A 12,674-nucleotide genomic window follows, 5' to 3' on the forward strand; every position below is an offset into this window, starting at 1 on the left:
TGTAATTGATTTTGAATTCAACAACTTATAATTTCATTTTAATGTGAAAAATATGGACAATTGGGTCAAAATCTATCCTTCAACTTAACACATTAAAGAAAAACAAAAGAACAAAGAAAAAAAAAAAAGTAGTGATAAAAGTTTATACTAGAGTGAAATTGATGTATGGTAGTTGGTGGAATCTTAATGTCAGGTTCCTAATTTTCTTAATCTAATCAGTGATGTCATCTATCCATACATAACTCATTACGAGTAAGCTCGTCATAAATAATTTTAGAAAACACAACAAAGTCTTTTATAAAGGTCTAAAAATTCAAAAGAAACATATCTCCAAAATAAAACCCTCAGTAATTGAATTCAAAATAAATCTAAATAAAACAATGTTCAATGTTTTAACTTAAAACAGTCAAATAAACGTAAACTACTAAAAATGCCCCTCGTCTACTTCCATGGTGTGCTCAGCTCCACCGTCAACTGTACATTGTCGCCTTGCCTTTACCTGAAAAATGTAGATAGCACGTGGCTTGAGTATTTTATGAAATACTCCGTCAGTCACCCCACTGTTAGGGGTAGAAATGCAAACACATGCAACATATGAGCGGGACCTAACTTTTCATAAAGTTTAGATGGTCTTGGGTGCTTTTCTATTCTAGGTAGGGTTGGATGCATGGTACTCCTTCACTCACGGCCCATGTACACGCACATGGAACCACCAGGTGGGCTCGTATACGTACCCCCTGGGCCTGACTTGGTTGAGCACAACGTATTACACGTCGCCGGACACCACATAACAGAAAAGGGCCTGCATGATATCATGGCGAACATAAATATCGTATTTCATTCTTTCGTAACATAAAAGGGGAAGAATCCCGATACAAGTGACATACATATATGCATGAGGTCCCGTAACATACCTAACAAGGCATTACGTAAGCATTGCTCACATCACATATACATTTCTTACATTACATGACATATCACATAACTTACATTACATGGCATATTACATAACATGAAAATACATTCTGGTTCTATAAGCATTTCATGACATGACTCAATAATACTAGTGTATCCATGTCATCGATCAACATTTTCATGACATATAATACTAGCAGATCAACAATTTTTTCAGAGCATAATAGATAACAGTCAACATCATCCATAACTTTTCATAGCATAAATAGTCAACAGTCAACATAATCCATAACCTTTCATAGAGTAAACAATCAACAGTCAACAGTTAACATAATCTATTATCTTTCATAGCGTTTCCTAGCGTAAACAGTCAACAGTCAACAATCAACATAATCCATTACTTTTCATAGAGTAAACAATCACATAATCCATACATCATATAGTCATGTCACATAAAATATGGTGCATGCATGGGCCACAAGGCACGCACCATCATACAACACGTAGTAAGTTAACTCCAATAGTAAGGTCACTTACCTTGATGACCTTGTCCGAATTCACTCACAACACGCTAATTCCAACGGTTAAATATGTCCTATAATAACCACATAAAAATTTAGGAACCTTCCCTAATATACCCTAATTAAATCTCATGCTATCTACTAAAAAACTCCTAGCACAATTTGTCTTTGACGGTTAGGAACCATACTGGCCTCATATGGTAAAAATAAGGGCAAAAACAGTTTCAGAAGTGCCGAAAACCTAGAAATCAATATATTATAGCGATACTGAGCCGATAAGCCGATTGTTGGCTTTTTGGCCCTTAATCTCAAATTAATTAATCAATTAATTGATGTTTTTGATAATAACAAACTTACCTTCAATTATTAACAATTCTCTTTTGTCCACAGTGTAAGGTTGGGAATATCGATTTCAACTTTTTTTTTTGTTCACTCAAATTAGAGCTAAAACGAAGAAGTTTCAGTTAAAACAAGATACCCGACGTGATGATGTAGTGGCAAAATTGACATCATGGACCAATCGAATTCAAAATAAGATATCCGACATGATGTGGTGATAAAATTGACATCATGGACCAATTAGAGTATGACATTTATAACTTTAGTAAAGTAATAAATGGTGGAGTTTTCAATTACTTTTAAATTAAAATAAAATTATTTCTAAAAGTTTTCTGGTACTTTTAAATTAAAAGAAAAAGTATTTAAATTATAAAATTATTCCAATTACATTTATAAAAGTTTTCAATTACTATAAAATTATTTGAATTATAAAATTATTTCGATTACATTTATAAAACTTTTCAATTACTTTCAAGGGTTACTCACATTATTTTCATTCATTTTTTTATTATATTATTACATTTATATATATATATAGTAAAAATGAATTTATAATATTTATAATATTTATTTAAAATAATATATATAATTAAATAAATGAAACATGTGTATATAGTTTTCACCATAAATTTTTTTAAAAAAATAAATATTATTTTTAATGGTCCATGTTTCGGTTCATGTTTTAGTGGTCCGTATCAATTCCTATTTTTACAACTCCATCGCTATTTAAACTCATCCCTTTTCATATTTTTCACAACACAGTACAAAACACAATACACAACTTCCATAGTTTCCTCTATCACCTTTTTTTTAAAAGTCTCCATTGCTCTCTACAGAGCTTCCAATTTTATTTTTTGTTTATCGAGAGAGATATCAATTGTACTGTGAGAAAATAGTTGTGAGGTGAGCGATGAGGTGAGCGATCAAATTGTAAATTTACTTTTTCAAAAAGTTGTGGTGTGTTTCTACAAAATTTTAGACAATTGTACCGGTTTGATCCTGAGTCGTGGAAATGATTGATTTTGCTTTTGAACTCGATTTTGCTTTTGAACTCGTAAAAAGAGCGGCTAGCGGTTGGGCTCTGATCCGAGGAAAGAGTTAAGGTTTATCCAAATTCCCAATAGGCATTTGGAGAGTGGAGTAGGTCGAATTTGACCCAGTTGGGTTCTGATCCGAGGAAAGAGTTAAGGTTTATCCAAATTCCCAATAGGCATTTGGATAGTGGAGTAGGTCGAGTTTGACCCAGTTGGGTTCTGATCCGAGGAAAGAGTTAAGGTTTATCCAAATTCCCAATAGGCATTTGGAGAGTGGAGTAGGTCGAGTTTGACCCAGTTGGGTTCTGATCCGAGGAAAGAGTTAAGGTTTATCCAAATTCCCAATAGGCATTTGGAGAGTGGAGTAGGTCGAGTTTGACCCAGTTGGGTTCTGATCCGAGGAAAGAGTTAAGGTTTATCCAAATTCCCAATAGGCATTTGGAGAGTGGAGTAGGTCAAGTTTGACCCAGTTGGGTTCTGATCCGAGGAAAGAGTTAAGGTTTATCCAAATTCCCAATAGGCATTTGGAGAGTGGAGTAGGTCAAGTTTGACCCAGTTGGGTTCTGATCCGAGGAAAGAGTTAAGGTTTATCCAAATTCCCAATAGGCATTTGGAGAGTGGAGTAGGTCGAGTTTGACCCAGTTGGGTTCTGATCCGAGGAAAGAGTTAAGGTTTATCCAAATTCCCAATAGGCATTTGGAGAGTGGAGTAGGTCGAGTTTGACCCAGTTGGGTTCTGATCCGAGGAAAGAGTTAAGGTTTATCCAAATTCCCAATAGGCATTTGGAGAGTGGAGTAGGTCGAGTTTGACCCAGTTGGGTTCTGATCCGAGGAAAGAGTTAAGGTTTATCCAAATTCCCAATAGGCATTTGGAGAGTGGAGTAGGTCGAGTTTGACCCAGTTGGGTTCTGATCCGAGGAAAGAGTTAAGGTTTATCCAAATTCCCAATAGGCATTTGGAGAGTGGAGTAGGTCGAGTTTGACCCAGTTGGGTTCTGATCCGAGGAAAGAGTTAAGGTTTATCCAAATTCCCAATAGGCATTTGGAGAGTGGAGTAGGTCGAGTTTGACCCAGTTGGGTTCTGATCCGAGGAAAGAGTTAAGGTTTATCCAAATTCCCAATAGGCATTTGGAGAGTGGAGTAGGTCGAGTTTGACCCAGTTGGGTTCTGATCCGAGGAAAGAGTTAAGGTTTATCCAAATTCCCAATAGGCATTTGGAGAGTGGAGTAGGTCAAGTTTGACCCAGTTGGGTTCTGATCCGAGGAAAGAGTTAAGGTTTATCCAAATTCCCAATAGGCATTTGGAGAGTGGAGTAGGTCAAGTTTGACCCAGTTGGGTTCTGATCCGAGGAAAGAGTTAAGGTTTATTCAAATTCCGAAGAGGCATTTAGAGAGTGGAGTAGGTCGAGTTTGACTGAACCACTATAAACCGGTCTTATGTTTTCTAACCCTTTCCTATTTAAATTCTAAATTATTATTAAGTTTTATTTTTATTAGAAAAATTTAATCACGTTTAAATTATTATATTGTTGAAACCTTATTCACCCCTCTAGGATTGCCATATCGATCGAACATTTGGTATTAGAGTTTGACCCAATTGGGTTCTTATTGTTTTTTTTTTTTTTATAAACTTTATTTTTAGAGCTTATGGCAAATCAATGTGTTAAAAGCGGTTTTTGTGAAGGACAATCACTTCTAGACCTCCTTATGATGGAACAAATTATACTTGTAAAGCTAGAATGAAAATTTATTTGCAATTTTTAAACGTGAGTAAAGGCCCTTCCAAAAACTCTTAATAATATTGAGGAGCTTAAAATGGAGGATGAATTTGATGAATTGTCAATAATTGTCAATAATATTGAGGAGCTTAATGCTAGTGCTATAAACTGTCTTTATTGTGCTCTAAGTAGTGATGAATTTAATAGAGTATCTATGTGTTCAAATTTGAAAAACTCTTGAAGTAACTCATGACGGAACAAATCAAGTTAAAGAAACAAAGATTAGCATGTTAGTTCATAATGATGAACTATTTAAAATGGATGCAATCGATAGGTGATATATTTACTAGATCTACTAATATTCATGAACTATTTAAAATGGATGCAAATGAATCGATCAGTGATATATTTACTAGATTTACTAATATTCTAAATACTTTGAAAAATCTTGGAAAAGCATATTCTACTTTTGAAAATGTCAGGAAAATTCTTAGGTCTCTACCTAAAAGTTGGGAAGCAAAATTGACGGCAATTCAAGAAGCAAAAGATCTCACAAAGCTTCCTTTGGATGAGCTTGTTGGTTCTCTCATGATGCATGAGATTACCTGGAAGAGGAGGAGCGCATGTAAGAGGAATCCAAAAAGAAAAAAGTATAGCCCTAAATGGAGGAGGAATCCAAAAAGAAAAAAGTATAGCCCTAAAGTCCATCACATTGAAAGTTGACTCCGACGACGAGAAAGCCCTTGATGAAGATGATGTTGTCTACTTTATACGTAAGTATAAAAATTTCATTAAGAGAAAGAAACAATTTAGGAAACATTTCACCAACCAAAAAAGGTGAAAAGAGCAAACATGACGAGATAATATGTTATGAATGCAAAAAGTTGGGTCATATAAGACCGGATTGTCCTCTCCTCAAATCATCTAAGAAATCCAAGAAGAAAGCAATGAAGGCTACTTGGGATGATAGTGATGAAAGTGCAAGTGATGAAAAATTCGCAAATTTTTGCTTCATGGTTCATAGTGACAAAGAGAACGAAGAAAATGAGGTAATTCTTGAATATCTTTCTTACCATGAATTATTTAAAGTTTTTCAGGATATCGCACTTAATTTAGAAAAACTTGGTTCAAATTATGCTTCAAAAGAATTATAAGGCTTCAATTATTAAAAATAAGTTTTTATTAAATGAAATTTCTTGCTTAAGAGAGAATAATCAAAAATTTGAAATACCCGGTGAAAAGCATGTATTTCTTGAGCATCATTGTTGTGAAAAAGATAAGTTAATTAAATTACTTAAAGAAAAGGAATCAAATACTATGAAAGAACTTGGTAAGGTTAAAGAGTCCGTTAAAAAGTTAACTACATGTGTTCAAAAATTCAATAAAATAATTGAAGCAGGTAAGCCTTATGGTGATAAAAGAGAATTAGGCTATATTGATGAATGTTCTAAACCAAATTCTAAAAGAATATTTGTTAAAGCATCTCCATTGTGTCTAAGCCTAACACATGCAAATCTGTATCTCACTATAATAAATCTAGATTTGTGCCTATATGTCATTAGTGTATTTGTATCTCACTGTAATAAATCTAGATATATGTCATTAGTGTAGTGTTGAAGATCATATTAGACCTAATTGCTTTAAATTAAAAATTCTCAAAATATTCCTTCCAAAAGAAATTTTTTTCAAAATATAAAATTTAACCATGTTTTAAGAAATAATTTTTCTATTGAAAATAGAAAACATAAACTTAGTCCAAGAAATAAATTCCTGCATGATGTTGTCTTTTCTCTTGTGGTAAGTTTTTTAATATGAATGCAAACATGATTCTTAAATCTGTAAAAACCAACTTATTAGGACTCAAACAAGTATAGGTACGAAAAGGTCAATTTTGAATAATTTTGAATATTTTTGTTTTTAGGTATATTTGAAAGCCTACCAAAAAAATAAGTGGTATTTGGATAGTGGTTGCTCAAGATACATGACGGAAAACCAATACAAGTTTGTGAGTCTTTCCAAGAAGGATGGTGGCTTAGTAACCTTTGGCGACAACAAGAAAGGTAAAATAATTGGTAAGGGTATTATAGATAATGACTCTGGTACTTGAAAATGTACTTTTAGTTGATGGTTTAAAGATAAAGGTTTTAGAGTTATATTTGATAAAAATAATTGAATAATTAAAAATGGTAGTGATAGAAAAATGTTGATTATTAGAAATAGAGATAGTAATGTGTACATTATTGATTTACATGATTGTCCTACAAATGATAAATATCTTTCGGCTTTGCATGATAATTCTTGGTTATGGCATAGAAGATTAGGACATGCTAGTATGCATTTGATTTCAAATATCTAAAAAAAATTCATTAGTTAGAGGCTTTCTTAAATTTAAATTTGAAAAAGATAAAATCTGTGATGTTTGTCAAGCAAACCAAGTCCTCTCTCAAATCTAAAAATGTGACTTTTACTACTCTTCAACTATTACATATGAATTTATTTGGTCCTTCTAAATAAGCTAGCTATGGAGGGAATTACTATGTTTGTGATAGTTATGATTTTTTGGGTTTTGATGATAAAACATAAAAAATGAAGTTTTGAAAAGATTTGCTAGTTTTGTAAAATGAGTTCAAAATGAAAAAGGTTTTTTAATTACTAAAATTAGGAGTGACCATTGTGAGAATTGGATAGTAGCATTTGAAAAATTTTGTGAAGATAATGGTTTATATCATGACTTCTCCTCTCTAAAGACTCCTCAAGAAAACAGTGTGGTTGAAATAAAAAATGGTACTTTATAAGAATTTGTTAGATCAATGTTAAATGAATAGGATTTACTTAAATATTTTTGTGCGAAAGCTGTTAATACTGTCGTTATGTTTCAAATAGAGTTTTAATTAGACGGCTGAGATAAAACTACTTATGAACTTTGGCATAATAAAATTTCAAATATTTGGTATTTCAAACTTTTTGGTTGCAAATGTTATTAAACTCCTTATGAACTTTGGCATAATAAAATTCTAAATATTGGGTATTTCAAACTTTTTTTTGTTGCAAATGTTTTATTTTGAACAACAAAGAAAAGCTGGAAAATTTTGATTCTAAGACGGATATGGGTATTTTTTTTTCGTTATTCATCTACTAAAGCTTATAGAGTTTTCAATAAGAAAACTTTAGTTATAGAAGAATCTATGCATGTGGTATTTGATGAATCTTGTAATAATATTTCTAATGAGTCTAATGATGATTTAGAAAGAAATTTTGGAGATTTACTTGTCAGTGACCGAGGAAAAGAAACTCTTTCAAGGAGAGGAGGAGTGAGCTTACATATTTAAGAAGGAAGAAGGTTCTTCATCAGTGTCAAAAGTACTAAGTATGCCTCTCTCATTCAAGAACTTGATTATTGGTGATTCCGAACAAGGTGTGAAAATTCGTTCATCTATTAATTTATTTAATAATCTTACTTTTGTTTCTCAAATTGAACCAAAAAGTCTTAAGGATGGCAAAAATGATGAGTTTTGGATTTTAGCTAGCAATAAGAACTAAATCAATTTGAAAGGAACAAAGTTTGGGAATTAGTTCCTAGGCCCTCTAATATTTCCATTAGAATCAAACGGGGTTTTAGAAATAAAATTGATGAAAATGGACATATCATTAGAAATAAAATTGATGAAAATGAACATATCATTAGAAATAAAGTTAGACTTGTAGCTCAAGGTTCAAGAGGAAGGTATAGACTATGAAGAAACTTTTGTACCCATTGCTAGATTAGAAGCTATTAAAATGTTACTTGCATTTACTTCTTACAAGAATTTTAAATTATATCAAATGGATTTGAAAAGTGCATTCTTAAATGGTTATAATAAGGAGGAAGTCTATAAGTTGAAAAAGACTCTTTATGGCTTAAAACAAGCTCTAAGAGCTGGGTACGATAGACTTATAATTTTTTTTTATTGAGAATGATTTCAAAATGGGTAAGCTCGACACTACTCTTTTTATTAAAATTAAAGAAAAAGAGACGCTATTAGTGCAAATATATGTGGATGATATTATATTGGGTTCTACCAATTCTTTTTATGTGAAGAATTTTTTAAATGTATGCGTAATGAATTTGAGATGAGTATGATGAGAGAACTCAGTTTCTTTCTTGAATTTCAAATCAAACAACTGAAAGAGGGTATCTTCCTAAATTAAGAGAAATACACCAAGGATTTACTCAAAAGGTTTAGGTTCAACGAAGGTAAGATTGCAAAAACTCCAATGAGCACACCTACCAAGCTTGACAAGGATGAAAAAGGTAATTGTGTAGATATAAAATCTTATCGAGGTATGATTGATCTTTACTTTATTTGACTGCTAATAAACCTGATATTATGTTTAGTGTATGTCTTTGTGCTAGGTTTCAATCTTGTCCTAAGGAATCTCATTTACATGTTAAAAGAATATTTAAATATTTGCTTTTTAGGATTGTGGTATCAAAATGTTGAGTTTAAATTGGTAGGATATTCTGATGCGGATTTTGTGGGAAGTTTACTTTGATCATAAAAGTACTGGTGGAACTTGTCAATTTCTTGGTAGTTCATTAGTTTCTTGATTTAGTAAAAAGCAAAATTTTGTTGCCTTATCTACTACCGAAGCGCGGTTGCTAGTTGTTGTGCTCAAATTTTTTGAATGAAACAAACTCTTTGTGATTTTTGATTAAAATTTGATAGTGTGTGTAACGACCCAAAATTTTTTACTTAATTTAAGGTCGTTACTGTATACGTACCATAAACATTGAATGCAGAAGACTTCGTTTAAATTCCATAAAACATAACCTTTAGCTTAAAACACAGCCATGAACTTACGTGTTTCGAAAACATCTTTAAAACGACACAACAAAAGACTCGAAATAAAATAAATAAGCATTTAAGTTTAAAACATCCTATTCTATCCTAAGTCTAAGAAAATAAATGCCACTATCCTATGCATGTGTCATGATCTTGAGTTGCGATGCCGTCGTCAGCTATACAGGAATGCCTTGCCTTAACCTTAAAAATGTAGTAGCACATGGCTTGAGTATTCAAAGAAATACTTAGTAAGTGACCCCACTATTGGGGTTAAATGCAACAATCACATGCAATGAAATGATGGGACCTATCTTTCGTTTCGTTTCGTTTCATTTCATTTCGTTTCGTTTTCCCTACGGTGTAATCCTAACAGGTAATCGTGGACGTGTACCATATACTCTATATGCAGCCCATACGTGCGAGTATGGGCTCACCAGCTAGTTCGCACACCGCTGGGCCACTGTCCCTAGCTGGTGGGCATGCTCTGAGGGCCCACCGAGACCCGTTAAAACTAAAACCGTCACTGCAGCGCTATGCAAGGCATAACGATCGTTGTCCTGTCATTTGGATGACGCGTTCGTACCCTCGTGATGGGATAGGGGTATCCCCCCAAATGCATGATCACACAATATGCATGAGGTCCCACTAGTCCTACAGTCATCATTTAATGAACATAATCCCGTGTCACGTTTTCATGCTTACATGTCATTCTCATTCTCATTTCGTTACATATCATACATATTCCTAGCGGGGTTATGTATCATGCAATTTACCATATTTCATTTCATACAATTCATTCAGTTACATTCCAATACTCATACAACAAGCCATAATCGTACAAGGGCCACACATCGTCACATGCATTCATATCACATCAATTAAGTAGCATAAATAACATACATTCACGTTCACATGATTTCGTATTTAAGCACAATAATCTAGCATACAATGTATCATATCATAACCAAGTCATAACGTAAACACTTCATAGTCATATCGTTCTCTAACTTACTATAGCCTTAACGTTCTTATACCTATCACAGACATATCATTACGTGACGTACCTTAGTCATATCGTCACAAGAACGTACCCTAACGCTATCGTTCTATCAATCTATCACAAACCTATCCCTTTCTACCCATAACCTAACCGTATTCTTTCATCAATCTCTCCTATCCATAGCACTCCGGTATGTAACCTAACTCTAACGTTTCATGAACGTATCTTACTCCTATCGTTACATTTCGTTTTGTGCATTCTTCTCGTACCCTATCTCAAACATATCCTTGAGCACATCGTACCATAATTATTATCATACAAACCACATATTATAACATAACATAACATATAGGAAGCATATTGATTCACAGACAATTCACACATATCAATATATATGACACGTACAGAACCACAGGGCACGTGTCAACATCAAATATAACCATGCCGATAGTAAGGTCACTTACTTGGATAGCTTAAGTCGTTGTCACAAATATATCTTTAATGAAAGTTCGATTCCGTCATTTGAAATCCGAGTCAACCTATATGAGCTCATGACATCAGTTTCAAGTTTTATCTCTATAAAATTATTACTCTAATTTACATTGGCCAATTCTGATCTTTTCTGTTGGACAAAATTTAAAGAAGCTCACTATTCCTTTGATGAAAATTCTGAATGTTTTCTGTTACACAAAATTGAAAGGAGCTCACTGCCTCTGATATTTTCTATTATGGTTAAATACTGTTTAACAAATCTTTCCTCAATCTCCCTCTCTCTCTCTCTCATCTTTTTCATTTTGTAAATAGGTTTTTCAATTGTGTAAACAGATATTACTGACCAATTTTAAGTATAGGCTACTATCTTTTAGTTTATAGATTTGCCACCTAAAATTTAATTGAATCTAACTTATAACCTTTTGTATAATTAAAATGCTAACAAAAATCTAATAATTGTATATGGGATCTGACTATTACAAACTGTTAATATAGGAAAGAAGATTTGATCCTAAATTAATTTCTTATCACCATAACTATACAAAGGAAAAGAAAATTTGAGATAGAATTTTACCGTAATAACTGACAAAAATCTCTAAATCTGCAATCTGTTCAAAGCCATTTTACTTCTTCTCAAATCTAACCATGTTTGTTTTTTATTTCCTTTTTTTTTTTTTTTGCAGTTGGCCTAAGATGGGTAGAGAAGAGATAATATCTGCAATCGGTTCAAAGCCATAATATCTGCAATCTGTTGAAAGCCATTTTACTTCTTCTCAAATCTAACCATTGTTTGTTTTCTATTTCTTTTTTTTTTTGCAGTTGGCCTAAGATGGGTAGAGGAGAGATAATCGTACGAAGGGATGAGAGGTTAGTGGAGAGAGGTGGGGAAAGATTTTTTTTTTAAAATTTTAATTTTAATTAATTAATTATTATTATTATTATTATTATTATTATTTGAACTTTTTATTTGTTTATTTCTTTATTTATTTTTGGGCTATTACAGTGTGCCTATATTTTGTGATAACATAGTGCTATTAATTTAACAAAAAAATCCTCTTTATCACACTAGAACTAAACATATTGACATTAGACATCATTTTATTAGAGAGCATGCACAAAATAGACATATTATTTTTGATTTTGTAAACTCTAATAATCAATTAGCAGATATTTTTACCAAGCCGTTAAATGAAGAATTTTTTTTTTTTTTGCAAAAATAGGTTTGAGTTTGGTATTATTTGGTGTGATATATCTTGAATTTTATAATCTGGTTTAAAGGTATATTCTTAGGGGAGCATGTCATTCTTTTATTTTTTTTTACTGTTCTCCTTTATGATTACAAAAGGGGAGAAATTAAGAAAAATATTTTATGATGATATATAAGAATGTCTATGATGATGTAGACATGTGCATTATTTTAAGTTTTATGAATTTATGGATTTCATATTATTTTTCTTGAAATGGTTTGTCGTCATATTATTTTTCTTGAAATGGTTTGTCGAGGGGGAGATGGTTGGCTTTTTGGCCATTTAATCTTAAATTAATTAATTAATTAATTGATGTTTTGATGATAACAAACCTACCTTCAGTTATTAACAATTTTCAGTATTTTGTCAACAGTGTAAAGTTGGGAATAACGATTTCAACGTCTTTTTTGGTTCACTGAAATTAGAACTAAAACGGAGAAGTTTCAGTCCAAACAAAATACCCGACGTGATGATGTGATAATAAAATTGACATAATGAACCAACAGCAAAATTGACATCATAGACCGAAGTATGACATTTATTACTTTGGTAAAGTAATAAAGGGTGAAATTTTCAATTACTTTTAAA

General features: G+C 32.3%; 1 long non-coding RNA gene across 1 annotated transcript; it reads left to right on the forward strand.

The window, feature by feature from the left end:
- The first annotated feature begins 343 nt into the window (after positions 1–343).
- Positions 344–9,136, forward strand: LOC111440433. The gene is made up of 3 exons (XR_002709937.1): positions 344–454; positions 6,545–6,551; positions 9,125–9,136. It is a non-coding gene; the product is annotated as an uncharacterized LOC111440433 (long non-coding RNA).
- The last annotated feature ends 3,538 nt before the right edge of the window (positions 9,137–12,674 follow it).

The sequence above is a fragment of the Cucurbita moschata genome, unplaced genomic scaffold (genome assembly GCF_002738365.1).
Source record: "Cucurbita moschata cultivar Rifu unplaced genomic scaffold, Cmos_1.0 Cmo_Scf00246, whole genome shotgun sequence".
In the NCBI taxonomy this organism is placed as follows: Eukaryota; Viridiplantae; Streptophyta; class Magnoliopsida; order Cucurbitales; family Cucurbitaceae; genus Cucurbita; species Cucurbita moschata.